This window comes from Arachis ipaensis, chromosome B04, assembly GCF_000816755.2.
Source record: "Arachis ipaensis cultivar K30076 chromosome B04, Araip1.1, whole genome shotgun sequence".
Taxonomy (NCBI): domain Eukaryota; kingdom Viridiplantae; phylum Streptophyta; class Magnoliopsida; order Fabales; family Fabaceae; genus Arachis; species Arachis ipaensis.
Window position 1 is genome coordinate 3315739 of NC_029788.2, and position 27427 is coordinate 3343165.

The following is a 27427-nucleotide window of genomic DNA, read 5'->3' on the forward strand; positions in this document are numbered from 1 at the left end:
GAATTTAAAAAAAAAAAAAAAAAAAAAAAAAAAAAAAAAGAAAAGAAAGAATGGAACTTATAATCATATAACTATTATAATCATATAACTATATAAGTTTCAGCCACTTCTCTTCACTTCTCGCACCATCTCTCAGTTTTTCTATACATCTATTTTCTTTAGGCTCTTCATCCTTCATTTGATCAGAAAAAAGAAAAGATATTAGGATCTTCAAAATGCACGCATTAGTATTTAAGTGGTTTTATCATGATCATGTTGTTAACATGTCTTACATTCAACGATTAGACAATTTCAATTATAAACCCAAAAGTTATATCACATCTCAATAAAAATATGTGATAAATTTTAAGAATTGGGATGGTTCTAAATCGAAGGCACCCATTTTTATATGGTTTAATGGCGAATCGCAGCTAGATTTCTCAAAGACAACGTTTTTTGTTTCGGTGCTCTTCTTTTCTACCTCAATGTATAAAAGAAGAGCACCGAAACAAAGAGTGTTGCCTTTGAGAAATCCGGCCACGTCGATTCCATCTTCTAAAGAAGCTTTGTCATCAAACCATAAAAAAAAATGGATGTCCCCCATTTAGAACCATTCCAATTCTTAAAATCTATCACATATCTTTGTTGAAAAGTGATGTAACTTTCGGGTTTATAATTGAAATGGTCTAATATTTGAGTGCAAGACATGTTAACAACATGATCATGATATTGTGTTTTAGTATTTTGTAAAACTATTCCTAGCCTATGAAATTTAGATCTTAAAACGAAAATTGTTAATGTGCCTAAGAAGATGATTAGAAAAAACCACTTCAGTATTAATACGTGCATTTTGAAGATCCTAATATTTTTTCTTTTTTATTATGAAGTGAATGATGAAGAGTCTAAGGAAAAAAAAGAGATGGTGTGAGAACGGAAGAGAAGTGAGTGAAACTTATATAGAGCGGCTCTTTCTTTCTTTCTTTGCCTATCTTTTAAATGAGTGCAAATTAAATAGAGGGGCTCTAAAAAAAATTCTAACCAGCCACATAAACTTTTAAATGATAAATGGTTTTCTTTTCAAAACAAGGTAATGTCTTTGGTGAGAAAAGTATTTTCAAGACTTTAAAGGACCATAAAATAAGATGCCAAATGAAGGACTGAGATGACATCCATACAACAATTGTTGAAATGCAAGTTTTAACCCAAAATTTAATGTATTTGTAGACTAGTCCAAGTTGATTTAGTTGGACCAACTATTTAATGATCGATTTTTTTTTTATGAAATTTTTTTTGGGACTTTGTAACATGGGCTACACTACACCCACATTTCACTAAAAAAATATTTTAATACAAACTCATACTACAAAAAAAAGCTCGAATTATTGCTCACAGTCCACCGAAAAACTACTCCATATTTTAATGATCAAACACTACTTCATATTTTAATGAAACCCATATCCTTATGTACAACTTCATCTTTTATATAGACATATGTTTTTTTTCTCAAAAAACTTGAAGGAAATGAAAAAGAGTTTATAATAAATTTTAAGTGATTTCAAGAATTATAATAATTTGAAGCTTGGTGTATGTAAAATATTTGTAAGTCTTTTTTAAGTTATTGTAATTTGAATTTACACGAAATTTTAAAGAGATGGTTTTACAGAAAATTAATAATGGATAACACTATTGAAATAAATAAATATTAGTTAGTGTAATCAAAGAACACGAAATTTTATAGAGATGGTTTTACAGAAAATTAATAATGGATAACACTATTGAAATAAATAAATATTAGTTAGTGTAATCAAAGAAGAAGGTTTAAGATGGAATTGAGTATGAGTAGGAAAGTTGGAACGCGATTTAGGCTGTGGTAGAAGCCATTAATGTTGTTAGTAAACAAAGCACCTACATAGGTGATTTAGTGTTTGTTTGGATTGACGTTTGTCAAACTTAGAGTTTGAATAAGAGTGATTTTGTAGAATTGTTCTTGGATAGAAGTGAGTTTATAGCAACATGATTTATGTTTGGCAATTTTAGTATAAAATTTGATAACACAAATATTGTTTGGATAATATTAGTTAAATCACTTTTAGAAATCAAATAAAAAAATATTTTATAATTGTTTTAATATTCTCAGTATTTTTTTATTCAATATTATTTCGGACGATAACATTTTATTACTTATGACTCTATTGTTATGTATGATCAGTTTTTTATTTATTTTGTCATTTTTAATAAAATAAATAATTCATATTATAACAAAATTACAATAAAAAAATTTAATTAAAAAATGGAAAAATCAAAATGTAAAAGAAAGTATTAAAAATGATAAAAAAAAAATTATGGACGTTAATACAATATTTTGCTTCAAATGAACGCACTTTTAGATACAAAATCACCTCTAGGTTCAGAGAAAAAAATAGTTGTTAAACATCAAAGAACAACGTTCAAAGAACTTAAACGCACTTTTATCCTTTTCAACACCCTTAATAGTAATAGTGTATCAAAAACCATGGTGTCTTGTTTGAACAGAATGAGTACATTCCATTTGGTTGATGTATATGATGAGACATAGATACAAAGACACAGACATTAAAGACGTAGAAGTAAAATATTTGTGTCTATGTATTGTATTGTGTTTGGTAAAAATAATAAATAAGATACACATATTTAAAAAGGATTGAATTATCCTTCATTCAACTACAAATTTAACCACCATCACTGCACACCCATTATCCTAAACATTGCATATCATCACCATTGAATTTTTATTTCTTCTAATATATTTTATTTCTTCCAAAATCATCTTAAATTATCATTTAAATATTAAATATATAATATTTTTTGAAAAAATTAAAAAACTAATGCTCAGAATTTATCAAAGATTAATCAAAATTTAAATAAACAAAAAAATTAAATGTACAATTTTTTTTTGAAGAAAATAGAAGGATAAATTTGGTTGTAGAATCTAAAAGAGGAAGAGGAAAAAGAAAGGTTTGGAGAGATAAGGATAAATTTTAAAAATTGAATAAAGGTAAAAGAGTAAAAAATTAGTGTCTCACAAGTTGTGTCTCAGTGTGTCACCAAATTGGAAGTACACAAATTTAGTGTCTTCGTGTCCATCCGTGTCCTCCCGTGTCCTTCACAAATCTGTCTCACCAAACCAAACAGCAGACATGTGTCACCGTGTCCATGTTTCAATGAGACATGGACATCAACCAAACACTACCTCGAGTAACGGAATTCCTAAAAAGTTATATACTAACATAATCCACAAAATACTAGTCTGATTAATAAAGAAAAGGATAGCAAGATTGATCAGCTTCCAGCTTCGTCGCGACATTGGACCTGCAGTATTGTGACTGGTTCAATCATAACATGGGATGTATCTCATTATCAACCCATTGACCACTCATTAGAGTTACATAGACATCAGGATCTCATGAAGCAATTATTATATAAGACAATAATCACATTAACATTAATTAACAATTACTATTTTATTGGAAATCATCTAGTTGTACAATAAAAATAAATCAAGAATCCTGAATTTCACCAATTAATGACCTGTTCTCTTAAAATCTACAGCTAAAAACCTAACCATACACAACTGAAGAATACACAATTTTGCTTTAAAAACACAAGAAAACCAAGGATCTGTCTATCAAATTATCCAAGTATCAAATAAAATAGCACAACTTAGACAAGAATGGTTCAAGAACAGTAACAATATTGACAAGTTCAGGGTCCAAAGAATTTTTCTCCTTTGCCTCTCTCTTTTGGAGGCTCTCTTTGACCCATCAGTCTTGCCTTTTCAATGTCTATCAAGCCTGATAAATCATTGTCATTCTTTTTCACAATTACCAAATTTAAATCAGAGAAGTTATTGAATATTGAAGAATCAAAACACAGCACAAAAGACTTCAATGAATGCTCTATACATTGTGCAGTCTATACTGATTGTCATTATAATCTTAATCTCAAAGAAAATTAAAAGAGACATATAATAGTGTAGTGTATTACCTCTATGGAGCAAGAGGCGAACGCAACCAGGGATCAATACTCTCTGCTTCATTGAAAATCTCTAGGCTGCGTTTGTTTCTGAGAACAGGACAGGACAAGACACTGATGGACAGAGACATAAAATTTTATGTTTTTGTATTCTGTTTGGTGATAAACTAGAACAAATTATGAAAATCTAATTTATTCAATATGCAAAGCAAAAGCTAACACAATAGCTGACGGAACTCCAACTACATAATATGACCCTAAGTTAATAAAAACACCCATTTTTTGCCAACCGCATCCTCGGACAATTCCTGAGACAACACCCTGCAGCCCGTCCAAGAAATTGGATGCTGCAAGAATTGGCAGCATAAATCCTACCTGTCGAACCACTTGTACGTTGTTACTGTAAACATGGCCCCAAACGTTGCGTATCATTATCATCAGTGTTGCAACCAGAATACCCTCAATAATGGCTGCTACTACCACTACACGCACTGCTAAACGTGCAGACCAAGGATTACCAACTCCAAGTTCGTTAGATACACGAGTACTGTAACACAAACAAATAATTATGCAATTACAATTGTTACTTTGATCTCGACATTTGTTGTCACAGAATTCTAAATATTCATAAGCACGTAGCAGTAATTAAGTTACCTTATAGCTCCACTTAATCCAAACGGGATCATCCAAATAGTTAATGCTGTATTCACACTGTAATTTTCAACATTAATTAATATAGGTGCAAATAATAATATCCACAATAACATGTAAAGTGCTGGTAGCTAAGAATTGTGAGAACTACATCAAATGTGGAACTAACCAAATAGAAAGCACTGATGTTTGCAACTTTGGATTTGGAAGACGACCAGATAGGAGAACCATCAATTCAAACGACCACAGTTCCAAGCTGCTCAGCATAATGGGAACCAAACAAAAACTCATTTGTAGAGGATCTCGAACAGTATAATGGTGAGAAAAGCAACAGTTAGTAGAAACTTACCAAACCATAATAGCAGAAGGAATAGCAAGTTTCAAAAAAGAAGGAATGTCATGGAATGCCTCCACTGAAAACCCGTCCAAGTTTGTGAACATTTTGGAGAAAACTTAATATAGAACGCAAGTCTCAACACATTCACCCAATACGATATACAATTTGATATGGCAGCTCCTCTACTCCCTAAGTCATATTTTAATACTAACGCCCAACACAAAGCAGCATGCAGTGCAGTAGCTATTCCAGAGCTGAGCATCATTGGAACTCCAATGTTCTGTGTCTGTAGAAATCTAGTCTGACACTGAAGAACACTAGAGGCAAAAAGGTATGGAATGATTAACTGAGCATATCTTCCTACTTCTGTGGAGATTTCGTGATCTTGGCCAAATAAAATCAATATGGATTTTGTGTTTGCCCAAATGATAGAGATGGTACGCATAAGATGATAAGAACAAGCATGGCTTTCTGAACGTGTACGCCTAACATGTCATACTGTCCTGGTCCATATGATTGGCCACAAAAGGTATCCAAGGCACTTGCCATTCCCATCTGTCATCATATGAAACCAACAAGGAGTTGAACACAAGGTTCGTCGATTCAGTAGAAACAGTCAACAAGGTTAGTCGATTCAATAGAAACAGTTGGCAATGAATTAGTAATCGCTTCTAGTTTTCATGCTATGGAAGGGAGTAATCGAGTTTGGTGTTGAAATATTTTTATAACTAACACCGAACAAAATATTGGGATGGTTCAGTTCGGATTATATTTATTTGATATTTTTTAATAAATTTAAATTACAAAAGAAAAGAAAAGGAGAAAAATCCGATCAGTGAAACCATAAAAAGAGTGTTAAGATATATAAAAGGAACTGACCACTAAATCGATGCCAGTGACAGAAGAAAAGGAGGTGGCCATGGAAATGCCGGAAAGAGCCAACTCGCTGACATGACCCATAAACATTACGAAAATAAGCTCAATGGCGAAATTAAGAAGGTTCACCATAATTAAAGGTCCTGCCAGACATATTTGCTTTCTCACTTCTTTAACCACTGATCTTAACTTATTTTTGCATAAGTTGTGGAATTAAGAAGTTTATAAGGAAGAACAAGTTAGTCTCAGATGATAGAACTTATGAAGAGTGTGTTGTAACACAATAGATTAGGTTTATATTTAGTTGAGTTTTAGGGAGGCATAAAAAATAGTGGCTAAGGATGACATTAGGTTAATCCCCTATTTAAAATAAATTTTTTTCAAAATCTACTCTTTTTTTTTATCAAAGATAGGATTGAGACTCGAATTAAATTAAAATTATATATACATATTGTGTTTTAAAATTTCAATTTCATTTGGATATATTTTTATTATTGTTAAATAAAAAATTTTGTAATTATTGAATTTTATAATATTTAAAAAATTTTATTCTTTTGACCCAATTATATTTGTAGAAATATTTTTATTTAGTATTTTGTTGAATTTTTTGTATGAAATTTAAAGTTCGAGAGTTTTATGTGTTTTAGTGCCTATAAAAGTATAAATATCAATAATAGTCTGTTTTAAATATAATATTGAAATGAAATCACACTATTTAGATTGAAATTGCATAATAAAAAAGAAAATTAGTTTTTAAGAATACTAATAAAATGAAAGAGTTGTGACAAATAAAATAAAAAAAAAAGATAAATAGAAAAAATAAAGTATTACTATTATTGGCAAATTTTCTCTTACTAATTTGATTTCAATTGTTTTTACAATGATAATTAAAAAAAAACGAATTAAGAAGCACATTAGCATATATTTAAACAAAATACATTAATTTTCAGTCTCATCAATTTTAATTTTATGTAATTTTTTTTCAAAGAAATAAACAAACCAAAATGAAATAAATGACAATTCAATTATTTTAAGAAAGCATTAATTAAATTTTATTAATTAAAAATTCAACTATTAAGCATAAAAACAGTTATCAAATTCAGAATCTTAAAAAATTTCAATAGCAAAATTAATAAATTTTTGATTAAAATTAAAATATTTTAGCCTCACCATTAAGAAATTTTATTAAGCATGGCTTTCTGAACGTATACGCCTAACATGCCATGCTGTCCTGCTCCATACGATTGGCCATAAAAGGTATCCAAGCCACTTGCCATTTCCATCTGTCATTATATGAAACCAACAAAGAGTTGAACACAAGGTTAGTCGATTCAATAAAAACAGTTGGCAATGAATTAGTAATCGCTTCTAGTTTCCATGCAATGGAGGGGAGTAATCGGGTTTGGTGTTGAAATATTTTCATAACTAACATTGAACAAAATATTGGGATGGTTCAGTTCGGATTATATTTATTTGATATTTTTTAATAAATTCAAATTATAAAGGAAAAGAAGAGGAGAAAAATCCGATTAGTGAAACCGTAAAAAGAATGTTAAGAGATATAAAAGGAACTGACCACTAAACCAATGCCAGTGACAGAAGAAAAGAAGGTGGCCATGAAAACGCCAGAGAGAGCCAACTCGCTGACATGACCCACAAACATTACGTAAATAAGCTCAATGGCAAAATTAAGAAGGTTCACCATAATTAAAGGTCCTGTCAGACATATTTGCTTTCTCACTTCTTTAACCACTGATCTTAACTTATTTTGCTTTGATACATTAGGCTCAATAGAGACACCGGTATTATTCTTGTATTCTCCCTCCATGGCTAATTTATATATTCTTACATAAGTTGTTGAATAAAGAATAAGTTTGTCTCAGATGATAGAACTTATGAAGAGTGTGTTGTTGTTGGGAATAATTCAGCATTCCCCCTTGAGAAAATACCTTTCATAGAGAAATAAAATAGATACAATCACAACACAAGAATTTAACGTGGAAAATCCCAATTACTGGAGAAAAAAAAACCACGGCCGTTGTCAAATGACAACCAAAGAATATCACTATGTGAAAATTGTTACAACCCATAGACTTCTTTCTCTCTAACACCGGCACCCCAGTACACCCACACTCTCAAAGCAAATATTTAACTACACCTCATAACACTAGCTAATCAAAGAGTATAGAGGAAAAGAAAAGTCAGATACAAGCTTTAAGTGTTTCCGACTGGTGCAAAAAATATGGAGAACTTAGCCTCAAATTTATAGCCTAGGCCACCCATTCCATTTGCTATCCTAAGTAATGTGGGACTAATTCAACCAAATCCTAACAATCTCCACCTTGATTGAAATAGTCACACATCTTCAGCTTCCATAGTCAACACCGACAATTCTTTGCTGCCATTGTCTATACCGACAATCATAGTTCAGAGAACTATCATACTCCACCATGAAAGTATACTCACTTGGAATTAGACCACTCCAAGCATTTTGCCTTGGTACAGATCGAAACCTTGCTGAAAATTCATGGTGCAACTTTTAAATTGGCTTTTCCTGGAAGTTCTTCAGCCATCGACATAACTCCGCCACACACCTTGCATCTCAACGCCAACCAATGCCCGTGTGCAATTGTGGACCCGATTGCCACAACTCATCCTTATCCATGGCAGTGCGGCAATACCATGAGGATACTTCTTATCTTCTAGAGAACATCATCTTCTCTCATAGAGAGAGAAATATTGCAAGTATCAGATTGAGAGTCTTTTTCTGAAACCGCATTACCTGGACAATTTCTCTTTACATGCCCAGGCTTTCCACATTTCTAGCATGTTACACTCCTTCCACGATTTTCTTTTCCATAATTGTCACTTCTAGCTACAAGCGACAAATCTGATGAAGTGCTACCCTCATTTTTCATTCTTCTTTCTTCAGCAATGAGCTTACTGGCAACTTCTTCAAAATTCAGAGTTTCCTTCCCATACATTAAAACAGGTTTGATATACTCATAGGAAGAGGGAAGAGACAATATGAGCCTCAGTGCCTTATCTTCATCATCAATTTTCACTCCAATTGCCTCTAATTCAGAGACAATACCATTGATAGCACTAAGATGGTCAGAGATTTTCACATTGTGATCCATGCGCAGATTATGGAACTGCTCCTTCAAGAACAACCGATTTGAGATGCCCTTTGCCTGATACAACCCTTCGAGTTTATCCCAAAGTTCCTTGACTGTTTTCATTCCTTGCATATTTGCAAGAACATTCTTAGCCAAACACAGGCGAATAGCACTTGCAGCTCTCAAATCTAGTTCCTCCCATTCTTCATCCTTCATACCAGAGATCTTCTCCTTCAACGCCTTGTGCAAACCTGATTGTATCAACACATCCTTGACTTGTATTTGCCACAAGCCAAAATTGATTCTTCCATCAAATTTCTCTATTTCAAGCTTCACAGCACTTGAATATCCTGACATTGTTGCAACCGTATACTGGAATAGTATAACTCAACTGTAGACCGTGTACTAAGAAGGGTCCCCAGGAAAGAGAGGTGGGTCACAATGGACACACTTAAATACCAAGTCTTTCCTTAGCCAGAACCTTTCCAAACTGCACTCTTACAGTGTCACACTGCCTTCTAGCAACAACAACAGCAACCAAAGATCAACCTCAAGCCACAGGACAAAATTCTTTTCTGATGTGGAAGGTCAGACTAGGCTGCAACCACAGAGCATACTAAGAATAAATCCCACTGAACCGAAACTCTGATACCACATGTTGGAAATAATTCACCATTCCCCCTTGAGAAAATACCTTTCACAGAGAAATAAAATAGACACAATCATAACACAAGAATTTAACGTGGAAAATCCCAATTACTGGAGAAAAAAAAACTACGGCCGTTGTCAAATGACAACCAAAGAATATCACTATGTGAAAATTGTTACAACACATAGACTTCTTTCTCTCTAACACCGGCACCCCAGTACACCCACACTCTCAAAGCAAATATTTAACTACACCTCACAACACTTGCTAATCAAAGAGTATAGAGGAAAAGAAAAGTCAGATACAAGCTTTAAGTGTTTCCGACTGGTGCAAAAAATATGGAGAACTTAGCCTCAAATTTATAGCCTAGGTCACCCACTCCATTTGCTATCCTAAGCAATCTGGGACTAATTCAACCAAATCCTAACAGTTGTAACATTGTAGATTAGGTTTATATTTAGTTGAGTTTTATGGAGACATAAAAAATGGTGGCTAAGGATGACATTAGATTAATCCCCTGTTGAAAATAAATTTTTTTTTTCAAAATCTACTCTCTCTCTCTCTCTCTTTTTGTTTTATCAAAGATAGGATTGAGACTCGAATTAAATTAAAATTATATATATATGGTGTTTTAAAATTTGAATTTCATTTGGATTTTTTTTATTATTTTTAAACAAAAAATTTTCTGTAATTATTGAATTTTATATATTCACAATAATTAAAGGTTCTGTCAGACATATTTGCTTTTTTACTTATTTAGTCAGTGATCTTAACTTATGAAGAGTGTGCTATAAGTTGTAACAAATGGTGGCTAAGGATGAGTGGATGACATTAGGTTAATCCCCTGTTTGAAATAATTTTTTTTCAAAATCTATTTTTTTTATACCAAAGATAGGATTGAGAATTTGAGACTGCCCTCTAAATGAGCATGAAGAGTGTAAACCCCGGTTAAATTAGTAGATAATTAGTTAATAAATTATTTTTTAATAAGGAGGATTAGAAATGCGAATATTATATCAAAATAGGGTAGAGCTCATCGAAACGAGAATTTTGACACCAATTTTGAAGAAAACGGTCCAAAAATGGACCTAAAGGACTGAACCGGTTGAACCGGACCCAAACCGGGTTGTCGGTTCAACCGGGTATTTTAAAATTTGAATTTCACTTGGATGTTTTTTTATTATTGTTGAATAAAAATTTTTTTGTAATTATTGAATTTTATAATATTTAAAAATTTTTATTCTTTTGATCCAATTATATTTGTAGAAATATTTTTATTCAGTATTTTGTTGAATTTTTTGTGCGGAATTTAAAGTTCGAGAGTTTTATGTGTTTTAGTGCCTATAAAAGTATAAATATCAATAATAGTCTTTTGGTAAGCTTTGCAACTTTGTTCCTTATGTACATATTTCTGAATCAGATTTCATAGTGGCTAACTTGTGGAAAGGGGTGTCCTGGGAGGTTGATAGTCTTACCACGCCTATTCCGCATGAGATTAAGCAGTTTATTTATGGTCCGAGATATCCTAGTTCGACTGAGTTGGAGCCACCGTGGGAGTGGTGGCCTGCAGCAACAAAAAAGTATAGTGCAAAGGAGGGTTATAGATGGTTATTAGAGAAAACATTAAATTGGAATGCCAATAGTAACTAGAACTGGTTGTGGAGTACAAACATTCCGGAGAAGTTCAAATTTACTATGTGGCTTGGCTTACATGATGCTCTACCAACTGAGACCTTTCAATTCAAATGGCATTTAGCTTCTTCAGATATGTGTAAGAGATGTAACAAGGCACAGGAGACTATGGAGCATTGCCTTAGAGACTGTGAACGATCAAAGGCAATTTGGCATATGTTGGATCCTAGTATCCTGGACTCGACGACGGGTACTGCTCTTGAAGAGTGGTTTCGGAAGGCCTTGGCTAACAATGAGGCGTCTTTTGGTGCAGGACTTTGGTGGGTATAGAGACATAGGTGCAATGACATATTCATTACTGACAACCCTTGGACAGACCACAAGGTTGTTGCCTTGGCCAGAATTACCGCCAAAGACTTACAGGTTTACAGGAGTTGAAACAATGCCTTTAGGTCTCTCCGAAATTGCCTGTGTTGGGAACCACCGGTAGACAATAGTTTTAAAGTTAATTGTGATTCAAGCTTGTATCTAGATTCAAATTTAGCAGAATTTGGGTGTATTATTAGAGATTCTAACAGAGATTGGATCTCGGGCTGCTCTGGAAGCATTCTCCCTGGTCTATTATCAGATGTGAATTATTTGCTACTTGGATGGGCTGGTTTTAGCTGGGATTGCGGTTTGAGGGATATTATATGTGAAACGGATTGCCTTGACATTATGCCCATCATGCATGAGCTTACAAGTGGGTATTCATCTGAAATAACAGATTTGGTTCACAGGATTCATGAGTTTTTATCTCGTCTTTGGCTTGTTCACGTTGAGTGGGTGTCCCGAGAAGCAAATAGAGCTGCGGATTGGATGGCTAGATATGGTGCCAAGAGTAACTCTAATCATGTTATTTGATCTGAGCCTTGTGCTGATCTCCAGCAAATCATCCGCTCGGATATAGGATAGTGTTTGCTTTGTTTCTTTCCATGTTATATATATATTGAATTGAAATCACAATATTTAGATTGAAATTGCATAATAAAAAAGAAAATTAGTTTTTAAGTATACTAATAAAGTGAAAGAATTGTGATTAAAAAAAAAGATAAATAGAAAAAATAAAGCATTATTATTATTGGCAATTTATGTCTTACTAATTTGATTTCAATTATTTTTACACTGATAATTACCAAAAAAATGAATTAAGAAGCATGTTAGCATATATTTATACATAATACATTAATTTTCAATCTCAGCAATTTTAATTTTATGTAATCTTAAATTATTTCAATTGTTTGGTTGATATATTTGTTATTGTGCAGATTTCCTATTAGGCGAGAAGTAACATAAGCCCAACTTGTTATTTGAATTTAAGCTTTGTGCAAAAATTAATTTAAACATAAGTGGTTTTATGTTGAAATGAAAGTGGCCCATATCACAAGCCCATAGACCAATATTAAAGGATCAAGGAAAGGAACCCAAAGGTTCTCAAAGCAAGCCTCAGTTACTTACTCCTCTTGTGATTGGAATTCAAAATTCAATTTGGTTAAATGCACTCCTTGGTAACCGAAACTCAAAATTAAATTGAGTTTATTGTGCATTGAAAGCTTCTCTCTTCTCTCTTCTCTCTCTTGTCTTTCGGTCACATCCATCAGAGAAGAAGATTGTAGAAGTTATCAAAAAAAGCTTACAGAAAAAAAAGCTATAAAGAAGAAAGGAATATCTTTACTTCAGAAGGAAAGATTTTAGAAGATGGCCTCAAGATTTTGATGCCAATAAAAGAAACAATCTGCCTCGGTGAAGAAGCAAATCTAAGGTAAAGAAGTTTAGTTCTATTTTTGTTCATCAAAGAAAGAAGATAGCCGCTGAGCTACACGTAAGAAGAAGCAAAAATGGAAGGCAAGAAGCTGTCCTGGGTCAGAAGATCATCAAGGATTCCAAATTCTTTCTTGGAGCCAAAGACAAGATCAAGGGTTCAGATGGAAGGAGCTTGATGAAAAGGGTTGAGAGAGATACATGCATGTTGATTTTTGGTTTTTTCTCTCTCTTCTCTTTGTCCGAACCGCTGCTGTTTTTGGTTAGAGAAGAAGTTGCTTGATTGAACCAGTTTCAACCTTGGAAGCTTCCCCTTCTATAATAAGGGTGAACGGCCAAGGGTTGAGATCAAGGAGAGTAAGCACAGAGTTCTCATAGCTACCCTGAAGCTTTATGAGTTCTTCTCCTTCAATGGTGTTCATTTTATTTTCTTTTTCTTAGTATTATCTGTCTGAGTCTCATGGTAAAAGGCATACATGCATGGTGAAGTTTGTAAGAAAAAACCAGTGAGAGAAAAAAGACAGTGATCAATATTAGAGAAAAAGTTATAGATGTCTCATAATTTCTTTGTACATCTTTCTGTTGTGTGCCATGATCTTGTGGGGATTCCCTTGCAAGTTGAGTTAGCACTTTACAGTTTTGAGTCCTATTCAAATCCAGATTGGGTGTAGAATTTGGATTTGTCCCAGATAAAAATGGGTAGTTCCTAGAAAAAAATTGGTGTTTGTAATGTTGTGATAACATAATGAAATTCCATCATTGTTGTGATGAAGACTGGATGTAGGCTACATTGTACCTAATGGCTAAACCAGAATATATCTGGTGTTAATTCTTCATCCCTACTCCTTTCTCTGTTTCTGTTTATCAAGAGACAAAAACAAAAATATCTCTCAATTCGGTACGAGACAAAACAAAAGTGTCTCTCAACTCGACACGAGACCAAAAAGCAGAAATATCGCCTGAAGTTCTTTGAAAAATCAGAAATCAATATTCAACGAAAAAAGGGCTAAGATTCAACCTTCTCTTCTTTTAGCTACTGATTACCATCAAATAAAATTGTATGATTTTATGCGTATGTTTGTAAATGGTTTTTGTTGGTTTTTCTACAAATATCATTGGGTCAAAAGAATAAAAATTTAAATTTAATAAAATTTATTAATTAAAGAAAATTTCTTTTAACCACGATAAAAAGAATTATACAAGTAAAATTTATTTTAATATATTTTTTACAAATATGATTCAAAAAATCACATTTTATACTTAAAATTCAGTGATTACACCAAATAATTTTTTTTACAATTTTTTTGTTAATAAAAAAAATACTTTAAAAAGATAAAAAATTATTGAGATCAAATTTTGGTTTAATTTTTTAATGCATTTTTTAAATAATGATCTAATTATTTTTGTTGAGCTCTTTAAAAATTAAGGACAATTTTAGTAGTTTGTTTTAATATTTTTAATTAGAGAAAAAAAAATTATGCATCCAATAAAAATCATCTACCAAATTAGAATTATTATATGTTAACGTAACTCATTTTCAATTTATATCCTGTATGCAAAGAGGATGGGATTGCGTATCCATAAAGTGAAATTGTGAAATTTACGTATCCGATTTCTAATTCAATTTCGATTGAAGGCATAGAAGAGGCCATCATGGAATAAAAATAAGAGTTTAAAACAGCGGTGAAATTGTGAAATTTACATATCCGATTTCTAATTCAATTTCGATTGAAGGCATAGAAGAGGCCATCATGGAATAAAAATAAGAGTTTAAAACAACGAGCCAGGCGGGGGAGATAAGCTAGTGAGTGGAGTCATAAACTCATAGAGCCATTAGATTAGATATAGATGACATTTGAGAAAAGAGGCTACGTAGCCCTATTTAATCTGGTGTATTTATTTTTCAAAAAAATGTGAAATGTAAAATTTTCGCTAGAATCACAATTCCTAAGGAATAAATTGACCAGTAGATAAGCAAAAAATATAACGTATACCCATACAAAAAAGAGTGAATCTAAGCACTTAATTGACATTTATTTGATCTCAGAGCCAAATAAATACTTAATTAGAAAGATGATGAATCAAATATAGAAAATTGTCAACACAAAAAGATCATTTATAAATAAATTACACAATACTACATACAAGTGATACAACAACAACAACAAAAAAAAAAGAGGAGGAGGTGACTAGTTAAACGATTTGAGAGATTATTAAAAGAAAATATTGGAAAATGCAGGAAAAAATTCCAATGGGCAAACAATGCTTTCTTTTGCTCTTCAAGGAAAAAAAAAAAGGGAACTTTTTCAAAATGTTTTCTCTTTCCACTTTATAAAAAACCTATATAATAATAATTATATTATTTCTGTTAAGTAATTGTTCCTGACAAAAAAAAAGGAAAGTGCCATGAAATGGACCTAATGTAAGTACTAAAATCATATTGCAAAATATTTTTTTAGTAAAAAATGAAGATTATTGTTTATAATGGGTTTAGCTAATGACAAAGACTTATATGTCATTATCGTTATATAAAATGGATAGTTTAGAATCGTTAAATAAATTGATAGATTTAATTAAATTATAATCTAATAATTTTTAATTATCAATTTCACATCAAAACAAGACAATTATACGTGAATTTTAAGTTTTTAACTTTAACTAACTGTTCATATTTTGGTCCAATAAATAAAAATCAAACTCAACAAGATGGGAGTGGATCCGTCTAGTGGAAAAAAAATTGGATGATATCCAGTTTTTAATTTTACCGTTCATTGTTCTCTCTTATTTATTTCTGGTCCCACTTAAGAATTAAAGGTGAGAGATTACACTTTATTGTCTCCAATAAAAAAAATGGAGAGGATCCATTTCCCAACAAGAAAAAAGGTTCACTACACCACCTGGAAGAAATAATTATCTATAAAAAAAAATAGAATGACTCAAACAAAAGTGGTTAACAGCTCTATTATAAATACACTGGAACCCAGGTATAACTTAGGTTCTACTCTACTAAAAATCTGCTTAAAATACTTTAATTTAATGATTATAAAATAAATATATTAAAAATTTAAATTTTGTATATTTTTAATAAAAAATTTTAATTTATAAATTTAACAAGTATTTTAAAAATATATATTAATTAAACTCTATAATAAAAAATAAATAAAAACATGATACGTAATAGAGAAAAATAAAAACATGATATGTAGAATAATAGGTTCACATAAATGGAAGAGTCTAAGAAACAACTATCTTAATTCTATAGGAATAGAGGCTTTCAAAAGAAAAATTGAAAAAATGGTTTAAATGCATATATTTGCCAAACATAAAATTTTCAAGATAAGAGACAATTCACTATCTCAACAAAAATTAGCTGGAAAAGATATAGTTTGTGTAGTTTGAGCGTGAATATACAATAATGAAAGCTAAAGCAGCAAATAATAAAAAGCTTCATGATTTTAAAAAAATATATATATATGCACTCCAAACCATAAATATTCAAACTTTGCATCAGCCAGATCCACCTCATCCAACTAAAACATAACAACTGAAAGAAGAATACCAAATACTAATGTTGTGAAGCAATTGATACATACCATTAATATAAAAAGAAACCAATTGGAGAATAAAGTATACAAAATCCACTATCAGGTGTCAGAAATTCACAATTATGATTTCAACCATAGAATAAATTGATAAATGACTAAGTGGATAAAAAAACGTATGGGAAAGAGAGCTTAATTTTTCTGAATCTAAAATCATTAGGAATTGTGGTGCAGAATCCTCTGTAACAAACAAAGAACTCAATCAAACAATGGCAACCCAATATTTTAAAAGCAAAATTATATCCCTCAAATAGAAAAAAATAAGTCATAATATATAGGCAAATCAGTACCCAACTCTTTGAAAAGCAAATAAGCAGGAGAAGGCACATCAACGAAAATGAAAAAGAAAAAAAAGCATTGAACACTAAGTACAAAGGAAAAAAAAAGAGCCAGAACATTAAGTACAACAAAGTACTGAATCTTCTTACTCACGTAATTGTTCGAGGGATTTCCTATCAAATTTATCAGTCACATAAGCAAGTTTTTTGAGAAGTTCATGGCCCTAAATCATTTAAGAAATATAAATAGTTATTTTTCTAGAAAACAGGATGCACAATGCACGCAATGCAAAATAGTTGATCTCTAAACTCTTATTATGTAGAACAATAGATTCTCATAAATGAAAAAGTCTAAGAAAGAACTATCTTAATTCTATAGGAACAGAGACTTTCGAAAGAAAAATTGTAAAAATGGTTTAAATGCATATATTTGCCAAACATATAAATTTTTCAAGACAAAGAGACAAATTCACCATCTCAACAAACCATAAATATTTACTCCAAACCATAAATATTCAAACTTTGCGCCAGTTAAATCCACCTCATCGAACTAAAACATAACCACTGAAAGAAGAATATCAAATACTAATGTTGCGAAGCAATTGATACATACCATTAATCTAAGAAGGAAACAAACCAGAACGAACTCACCCACAAATAAAATAGTGGCCCCATTGGTGATTCTTCAAATCTTATTAATAAACTGAATAGTAATGGAGGATCTGTTAATTTTATTAATAAGTTCAACTATGTCCTGTTTCATGCATCTGCTCTTAAGTGAGGAAAAAGAAACTAAACTGTTAAATTTTGTGTTTTATTTGTTCTTCGTTCTGTTTACTTTTTCTCTTTAAAAAGTAGAATCTTGCTTATGTATGAATGAGATATCAAAAGATTTTCTGCCTGCACACTAAAGAAAGCAATTTTTCTTCTTTTTTTTTTCCCTTGATAATCTAGAATGATCTATGGTTCCTTCGTGAGGACATTTATAGTCTTGGTACCATGGTTACTAACCAAATCAGATATAAAATATTTAAACGGATAATTAAAATGAATAATTAATGACAACATAATAGAACATACACAAAGTGACACCACTAAGGAATCTTATGGAAACTTACTTGTTTATTCAAATTAATGTAGATATAGGTTTAATGTTCGTTCTCATCAATCCTTGCGAATGCAGAAAGGAACTTATCAACATCATCAAACTTACTATCAAGCAATGTGCTCGAAATACTTCACATCAAAATAGAACCCAATCTCATACTAAAGCCTAAGAAAAACCCCATAAGTAAATGACAACTATCAGTAGATTAATTGGAAAAACGAATTACCACTTATTTGTGATTCCTTCTAATAGTTTTCTTAGTGGAATTCTTCACACCCATGGATCTTGTCTTCATATTGCACTATCGAGAAGCCTTTGCAGCTTTGCTGTCTGGTAATGTGCCCATTTCTATTGTTGGTAAGTTCTGGTTGTTAGAAATCAGATCTCAAATAATTTTAGTAAAATCAACATATAAAAAAGGAACCATAAAGGAAACATTAAGCAAAAACATCTACCAAAATTCATAGAGAACCATGACCTCTACTATATGTGTGCTTGTACATCATGGGGTGAACCAGAAAAAAGAAAATAATGCACACTAAGAACATTTAAAAGAGAGAAACTGCACAATCCAAACCACCAATAATTGCTATTGCTAACACCATGACTCACACGACACTAAATGAGAAACCTCTTGTTTAGTAGATCCAATCAGTTCAAAGGATTCTAAATCCCAAAATTTTAGTGTACTGCCTGCTGACCCTGCAATACAATTTGTGATATTCAAAAGCTTAAGAATAAATATTGAGACTTTCAATCTTTTAGGCATCAAGTCATAATTAAGTTAACCAAAATTAGAGGGAAAAAATATATGTATAAATGCCAAGTCCACACAAATACATATTATGCTTAGTATGAAAAAGTTAATTTGCGAGTGGTCCATACATTTGCACTTTCTACGTTGGTGATATATGTTTGGGGGACTGCATTGAAATAAAAAAATAAATTAGCTTCTTATTTAATTAGATCCTTATATAGAGAAGAGAAATTTGCTATATCTAGTAAGATATTTAGATAGTACATGTACTAAGATTGACATTAGTAAAATAATTAAGAAGTGAATTGAAATTTACACCTTGAATTATGTACTTTTGCTGGTAGTAGATTTAGATACTTAAGACACCCACGAACTGTTAGTATAGAGAAAGTTTTCCTAAAAGAAAGAGTGAACTAAAATAAGAAAACATACTCAGCTGAATTTAAGTCTTCAACTCTATTATCATTAATACTATATAAATTGATGTTCAATGCTTGGTTAACATATAAGTTGACTACATGTATATGGTGCATCCCATGTCTATCCTTAAACTTTAAGAAAACATAAAATTTGAATAAAAAGTCTATGTAAATATAGACTGTCATCTTTTAAAATAAATAAAAAAAAAAACTTAATTAGATGGTAAATGAAGAATACCATCATGTTTATACTTTGAAATCAACGGATCCAAGTTGCTCCTCCACTTTGCACCCCAAACCAATTTATTTAAAAAAAATCACGATGGCTAAGATCACAAAATTTATTTCAATTGCAAGGAGTATAATAATGTAACAAAGAGATCAGAACGAAGAGATCCTTCTTACATATTGCCATTGATCACTCCCAAATGCCGAACCAATCTCCGTATTTCTGTTGCATGCTCTACTGCTTCAATACCGGTTTTTATATAAGGCTCGGAAACTATCTCAAGCAAAGGTGCCCTGCTCTATTTAGATCAACCATTCAACCTATCATGAAAACACCAGAAACTTCAACACTATTTTATCATAGATACAGCTAGTTGAGCATATTATGTGTGATCTAACAATGAAATAACTAAAGGTAGTTGAGGGATTATCCAAATATAGATGTGTTTAAAAAATATGTAACTCAGTATAACAGATGCACAACAAATAAAAACCAAGGTTGCGAGAACCGGTTAAGTAATTGGTTTAATGATTTACTGGTTCAACCGGGATTCAACTGATTTAATTAAATATAAAATAATTTTTTTAAAAAATTAACTCTCCCATATGTGAACTTCTGTAAATCAATCAAGTCACTCTTCAGAACATCCAAAACAGATACCCAACCTAAGAATCATACTCAACCAAATCATAGGAAGCCATATAGTAATTTCAATGCAGAATTGTGGCACTGTTTTGATTTTGAATCAATAACAGCAAAACAACAATTCACCAAAACAAATATAAAATATTGGATTTAAAAATCAATCTCAGCAGAATAAATAAATTATACAATTGAATTTATAACTCAATCTCAGCAGAATTAATTCAAGATCAACGGACAGAATTCAAATAAAAATTCAAAACATTAATATCTCAAAATCCAGCAGAATCATCAATAATACATCATATGCATGTTCAGAATAAATTTCAAATTTCAAAGTTATAGAGTCAGGGAGATAGAATCAGGGAGAGTTAGAGACTGAAACTTGGGACCTGAGAGGGTTGAAGGCTTGAAGCAGAGAAGAAGAGACTTGAGACCTGAGAGGGTTGTAGCAGAGACTAGAAACTCCACACGAAGAGAAGCAACGACGGCGAGACACAGTGCGGAGCAGAGAAGCAGAAACGAAGATGAGGGGAGAAGCAGCAACGACCCACGGCGAGGAGCAGAAAAGCGGCAACCCACGGCGAGGAGCAGAGAAGCGGCGACGACCCATGGCGAGGAGCAGCGACAGAGAGAGCTCGGACAGAGATGGCGAGAGAGAGAGAGGTTTTACAACAATCGATTGTTTTTTTTTTTTTTTTTTTTGTAAACGGCGCCGTTTTAATTTGGAGGAGTGAACCGATCTTATAAAAAATCGGTCCGATTCAGTCGGTTTATTAATTAACCACCAATTTGACTTTTTTTGACCGGTTTTTTACAGAACGATTTTATAGTCTAACTGGACCGATCAAATGACTGATTTTCGGTTAACCTGATTGAACCGATCAGTCTGGTCCAATTCTCAGAACAATAATTTTTAATATAAACAAATTTAATATAATTGTCATGTATTATTGTCAATTTTAAAATTATAAGACAATTTTTAAATTATTTATTAGCAATTTTTATATTGTCAAATTCAACATGACATCCTCATAGTACTAAAAGTATATATATTAATTGAATTGGACTTTTTTTTCACTTTGTTTGGACTAAAAATTCATTCCTGACATCATTGGATCTGTTTGTGACCATGACATGATATTATTCAAGCATTGAATCACCGGATCTAAATTTGAGTCACGGGATTAAAAGAAAAAATAAAATTCAAAGAAAATAATTTCTATGGTGAGCTCTTCTCCTCTCACTTATGAAAATATAAATAGTAAAAATAAAAGAAAAGTTTAAGGACCAGCAACTTTGTTAAATTCTGGCCAGCATGTAACCAGCAAAGAAAAGTGAGTCATTGGATGAAATCTCACACCAATCTCACACCAATAAAACTATTATTGATGGCTATTTGATGGCTACAAATTACAAAAGTTGTTGGCCTCCTAGCATTCCTCAAAAATAAAATCAGATGCACTGCATACATTTTACAATAATTGGATAATCATATTTTAATGAATGAAGTTTTGTTATTAGAATTACTGAAATTTTTAATTTTAATTTATTAACTCTTGAATTTTATTCATCATTTGTTTTTTGTATATTTTTTTAATACGAAATAAGAAATGCTATGACATGATATGTTAAATAAAAACTGATGTTAATGATATGTTATATTTTTAGTTTAAGTTTGTAAGTATGAAATATGGATACTTTGTTAAGATGTCGTATTTATGTATTTATATGTCGGATATATTTTGGATACTACACTATTTATCGATACTCATATTTTTTATTTTTTGTTGTCAACTGTGACTTAATAAAAAATAAAAAAATTTAAAATACATATTAGGTGTTGAAATATTTTCATAACTAACACCGAACAAAATATTGGGATGGTTCAGTTCGGATTAAATTTATTTGATATTTTTTAATAAATTTAAATTACAAAAGAAAAGAAAAGGAGAAAAATCCGATCAGTGAAACCATAAAAAGAGTGTTAAGATATATAAAAGGAACTGACCACTAAATCGATGCCAGTGACAGAAGAAAAGGAGGTGGCCATGGAAACGCCAGAAAGAGCCAACTCGCTGACATGACCCACAAACATTACGGAAATAAGCTCAATGACGAAATTAAGAAGGTTCACCATAATTAAAGGTCCTGCCAGTCTTATTTTTAATATATATGGAATGAATTTTAAAATAGTACATATTATTATTTATTAAAACAAAAAATATTTTAAATACATTATATAATTATAAAAGGCATTAAAAATAATTTGAAAAAACCGTTTTGTTTAACAAGAATAGCAATGAATAAAAATTATATTTAAAGAAAAAATATTATACTTTACACCTTTAACTCAGTTTTATATGAATCGTATATATCTTTTGAAAAATATGTACATATTATATATGTGATCTCTTAATATTTTTAGAGATTAATATTTAAAGTGGTCTTTAAACACACATAATTTAACTTAATTTTTTAAAGATTTAATGTTTAATTTTTTCTCTAATTAAAGATATATTTAAATATTAACAAAGTTAAATTTTCTGTTGACTTTTACTGACCTGTAGTATAAGATAAAAATCATCACTTTTACATTTTTGTGATATGTGATATGTGATATTTAAGGATTGGACAACAAAGTTAATCACTTAATCTAACCTAATTCTCATATATATTTTTCAAAAATTAAATAAAAATTTGGATAAAACATAACCCGACCACCACCGCTGGCATTGCTCCACCGCGACGACTCCCTTGAAGGTTAGAGCCATCAGGTACAATGACATCCTTTGCCTTAGTGAGTACATAAACTTTATAACCTCCATCTCCAACTTAGATTAGGAATAGGAAGAAGAAACGAACGGAAAAAGGGAAAAAAAAAATAGGAGGAAGTGCTGTCAACCACTCACATGCGCATCGTTTTTTTTTTAGTGCTTCTTTTCCCAAACCCAAATTAAATTAATGAACATTTTATTTTTCTTCATTGTTCATTTGCATTTGCCCAACTCAGCTTTAACTTAATTAATAATAATTGAAATTCTGCCAAACAAATTAATTGAATCTTAATTTCATGGCTTTGGTTTCATTTCATACTATCACCAAAAAAAAAATCAAGGAACAAGATTAGTAACTAATTGTTGGAGTAAATAAGAGAAATGACATCAGGAAAAATGAAGGAAATTGATCATTTTTTTTTTTGGTATTAGGGCAATTGATCATTATTTCATTGTAATTGTCATTGACAAACACATACACTTATAGAGATAGGAATGTGGACAAACAAATAAAAGAAGGCCTTTGTTTCTTTAATCTTTAGGGCTTTAAAAAAATTTGATCACACCCTTACAAGGAGAGTCTTTCAATAATACTTTAAAAAAAAAAAACTAAACTTTCCAGTAGAGGGAGGAGGAGAAAAAAAAGAAAGAAAGAAGGCTTCAACCTTAAATCAGCCAACAACTCGCCTCGGGAGGATCAAAGCACGCCGGATCGAGTCTTCAAATTGATTTGGAAGTGGAGCGGTTCGGAGCGAATTCGCTCCTTCCTTTGGTTAGTCGCCAATGATGCTATTTTAACAAATATCAATCAGTAGAAGAAGACATTTATCTGCCTCTACTAGCTGCCCGCGCTGCAACTACCTCATAGAGGACGTCCTTCTTGTGTTACGTGATTGTCCTTATGCCAAATTAGTATTGTTACGGACCAGAGTCCAACCCCACTAGTCGCCGGGTCGGGGCGCCATCCCTGACCCAGGCCCAAGCCATCCCTCACGACAGGAAGAGTCCGACGGATCGGTTTCCAACACCCGACCGGGGGCACGCCCGGCTTACACTCCGTACGACCCAGGTCACTAGTCGGGTCGGTATCCTTGGGGCCGCCCCCGAGTCCCCGATCCAAAGTCTAGAACAACCTGTTCCTCCCACGTGGACTAGGACAGCTCATAGAAGCTCCTTGGCCAGTGGGTAGGGGTGACAAACGAGCCTAAACCCGTCGGGTCGGCCCGCGTAACCCGCCAAAAAAGGCGAGCTGGGCTGGAAAATTAGGACCGCCAAATAGCAAAAGCCCGCCTAACCCGCACTGCTTAAACCGCGGGTTTTGGCGGGCTTTGGCGGGGTGGGGCGGGCTTCCCCGCCGGGCTTAGTATTTTTTTTATCAAGGGGTATTTTTACAATTTTTTTTGCCAAAACCCAACTTTCTCCAACCCAACTTACAAGAGAATGAAGATGAAAATTGAGTGCTTTGGATTATGTTTATTTTGTTTTAGAGACTATTTATAATTATGTTTTGGATTATATTTATTTTGCTTTGGGAACAATATTTATAATTATGTTTTGGATGAAAACTTGGTTTATAATTATGTTTATTAGACCCGAGTCCCCGATCCAAAGTCTGGAACGACCTGTTCCTCCCACGTGGACTAGGACAGCTCATAGAAGCTCCTTGGCCAGTGGGCTAGGTCATCCATGGGCCCGCCCTGCACAGTATATAAGGGGAGAGGACAGCTCTCCCCCCAAGGTACGTCACATCTTACCTAATTTGGTCATCCCCTCGTACGGACACTATCTTGACCGTCGGAGTGTCTTTGCAGGAGGCCACCCCCCTCGTCCTCCTCTCCTCCGGCACCATCAACTCACTGAGCACACCTCAAACGCCCATTCCAGATCAACCCGGGGTTTCCCTCTCTAACCTTCGAGTAGAGCGAAAGGAAGAAAGACTATCAACGAATTTTCAGCTATGATATGTACTAAATTCCTAGCAATGAAGTTCGTGACGGACAAAGGAGCTGTTGGCTCCATTAGGGGAGACTTGGAAGCGGTGGTTGCCTACGACAACGCCAGTCTCTCCCTAAGAAAAGAGTCTAAAAAGGCAGCTGGCGTGTTTTTGGCAAACCTGGATATAAGGATAGAAGACAAGCCGAGACCAAAACCAGAGGGGGACATGGAGAAGTTCCAGATACGGAAGTCGGCAAAACAGTTTACCTTCGTAAACAAAAATCTGCCCCATGAACTCAAGGGCCCCCTCATGGAGGTCGTAAGGGCAAACGGCGACCTCTTCGCGTGGACGCCATCAGACATACCGGGCTTGGATCCCAAGGTCATGTCCCACCGACTAGCCGTCAAACCAGACGCAAAGCCAGTAGCACAGCGACGAAGGAAAATGTCCCAAGAAAGGGCCAATGAGGTCGCCAAACAAATAGCCAGGCTACTTGAAGCTGAGTTCATCAAAGAGCTTAAATACTCGACATGGCTATTCAACGTCGTCCTGGTCAAAAAAGCTAGTGGAAGATGGAGAATGTGTGTCGACTATTCCGACCTAAACAAAGCATGTCCTAAAGACTCTTTTCCCCTCCCCAACATCGACACCTTGGTAGACTTGGCGGCAGGATATCGTTTCCTCAGCTTCATGGACGCGTACTCCGGCTATAATCAGATCCCGATGCACCAGCCTGATGAGGAGAAGACGGCGTTCATAACACCAGGAGGCACTTATTGTTACAAGGTAATGCCATTTGGATTGAAGAACGTGGGGGCCACCTACCAAAGACTAATGAGCAGAGTCTTCCATGACCTCATCGGCAAGATAGTAGAGATTTACGTCGACGACATCTTGGTAAAAATAGCAGAGCCAAGCAGCCTTATAGACGACCTCCAAGCTGTCTTCGAAGCGCTAAGGAAATTCAAAATGAGGCTCAATCCACTCAAGTGCGCGTTTGCTATAGAGGCCGGAAAGTTCCTAGGTTTCATGATAACACAACGGGGGGTTGAAGCTAACCCAAACAAGTGCGAAGCCGTCCTAAAAATGACAAGCCCAGGGTGTGTCAAAGATGTACAGCAACTCACCGGGAAGCTTACGGCTCTATCCCAGTTCCTCGGAGCTTCGGCGGAAAAGGCCCTCCCATTCTTCAACCTAATGAAGAAATGAATCGCCTTCGAGTGGACTCCGGCATGCGAAGAAGCGTTCAGCCATTTCAAAAAGATACTTTCAGAACCACCCGTGCTCAACAAACCAAGAGAAAGAGAACCTCTGTACCTATACCTAGTAGTGACCACACAGGCCATGGCGGTGGTTCTTGTCCGAGAAGAAGATAAGACCCAGCGCCCAATATACTTCATCAACAAAGGACTCCAAGGGGTGGAGTTGAAGTACACCAAGCTGGAAAAGCTGGCTTATGCCCTGCTAACCTCATCAAGAAGACTCAAACAGTACTTCCAACGGCATGTGATCATCCTAAGAACCAACCAGGCCATTTGGCAAGTTCTCCAGAAACCCGACCTCGCAGGGAGGATGATGGCATCGGCAGTAGAGCTGTCCCAATATGATTTGCAATACGAGTCCAGACAAGCAATCAAAGCCCAAGCAATGGCAGATTTCCTGGTAGAGGTCACAGGAGAGGCACACGACATACCGAACACATGGTGGAAGCTCCACGTTGACGGAGCATCCAACCAAATGTCCGGAGGGACCGGGATCATTCTCGAGAACTCGGTAGGGGTAGCTTACGAGCAGTCGATCAAGTTCGATTTCCCCGTCTCCAACAACCAGGCAGAATACGAAGCACTGATAGGAGCGCTAATCCTAGCTAAAGAAATCGAAGCATCCAGGGTAGAAGTTAGTAGTGACTCCCAGATCGTCACATCCCAGATAAACGGCAGCTACCAGGCCAGGGACACACTACTACAAAAATACCTAGAAAAGGTAAAAAAGTTGTGCAAAAACTTCGAGGAAGTCATAATCCAGCATGTTCCTAGGGAAAGGAACGCCCGAGCAGACCTCCTCTCCAAGCTAGCGAGCACCAAGCCTGGGACAGGGAACAGGTCTCTAATCCAAGGACTGGCAACTGAACCAGCAATCATCTTATGTGCAACCCAGACCCCAAGCCCCACCTGATGGATAGACCCTATCTTCCGATACCTGGAACACGGCGAAATACCCTAAGACGAGAAGGAAGCACAAGCCACCAGGAGGGAAGCCCCCAAATATGTGATCATACAAGGGCAGTTGTACAAGCGAGGGCTCCACCAACCCTTGCTCAAATGCCTATGCCCCGACCAGAAGGACTACGTCCTAAGCGAAGTCCATGAGGGGTGTTGTGGTCACCATATTGGAGGAAGGTCGCCGGCAAAGAAGATCATCCGAGTAGGGTATTACTGGCCCACGATGATGTCGGACGCTCAGGGGTTCGTCAGGAAATGCAAGAAATGTCAAGAAAATGCCAACTTCCACAAAGCTCCACCTGAGGAACTTAGTTTGATGATGGCACCCCAACTTAGAAGACTACGATAGATCCACCTCGCAAGGTTGCAGATACCGAGATCTCCAGATATTCGCAGACCATTT

The 27427-nt window shown here is 34.0% G+C and overlaps 1 long non-coding RNA gene and 1 pseudogene across 11 annotated transcripts; both read right to left on the reverse strand.

Moving 5' to 3' along the window:
- LOC107635852 lies at nt 4183-7682 on the reverse strand (annotated as a pseudogene).
- Nucleotides 16512-20752, reverse strand: LOC107638437. 11 transcript variants are annotated; one of them, XR_002360502.1, is made up of 5 exons: nt 19624-20752; nt 19118-19195; nt 18269-18965; nt 17089-17158; nt 16512-16836 (listed from the first exon to the last, which is right to left on the reverse strand). It is a non-coding gene; the product is annotated as an uncharacterized LOC107638437 (long non-coding RNA). The 11 variants fall into 11 exon arrangements; XR_002360505.1 differs by lacking the exon at nt 17089-17158 and adding an exon at nt 17476-17498 and having other exon boundaries at nt 16512-16575; XR_002360503.1 differs by lacking the exon at nt 17089-17158.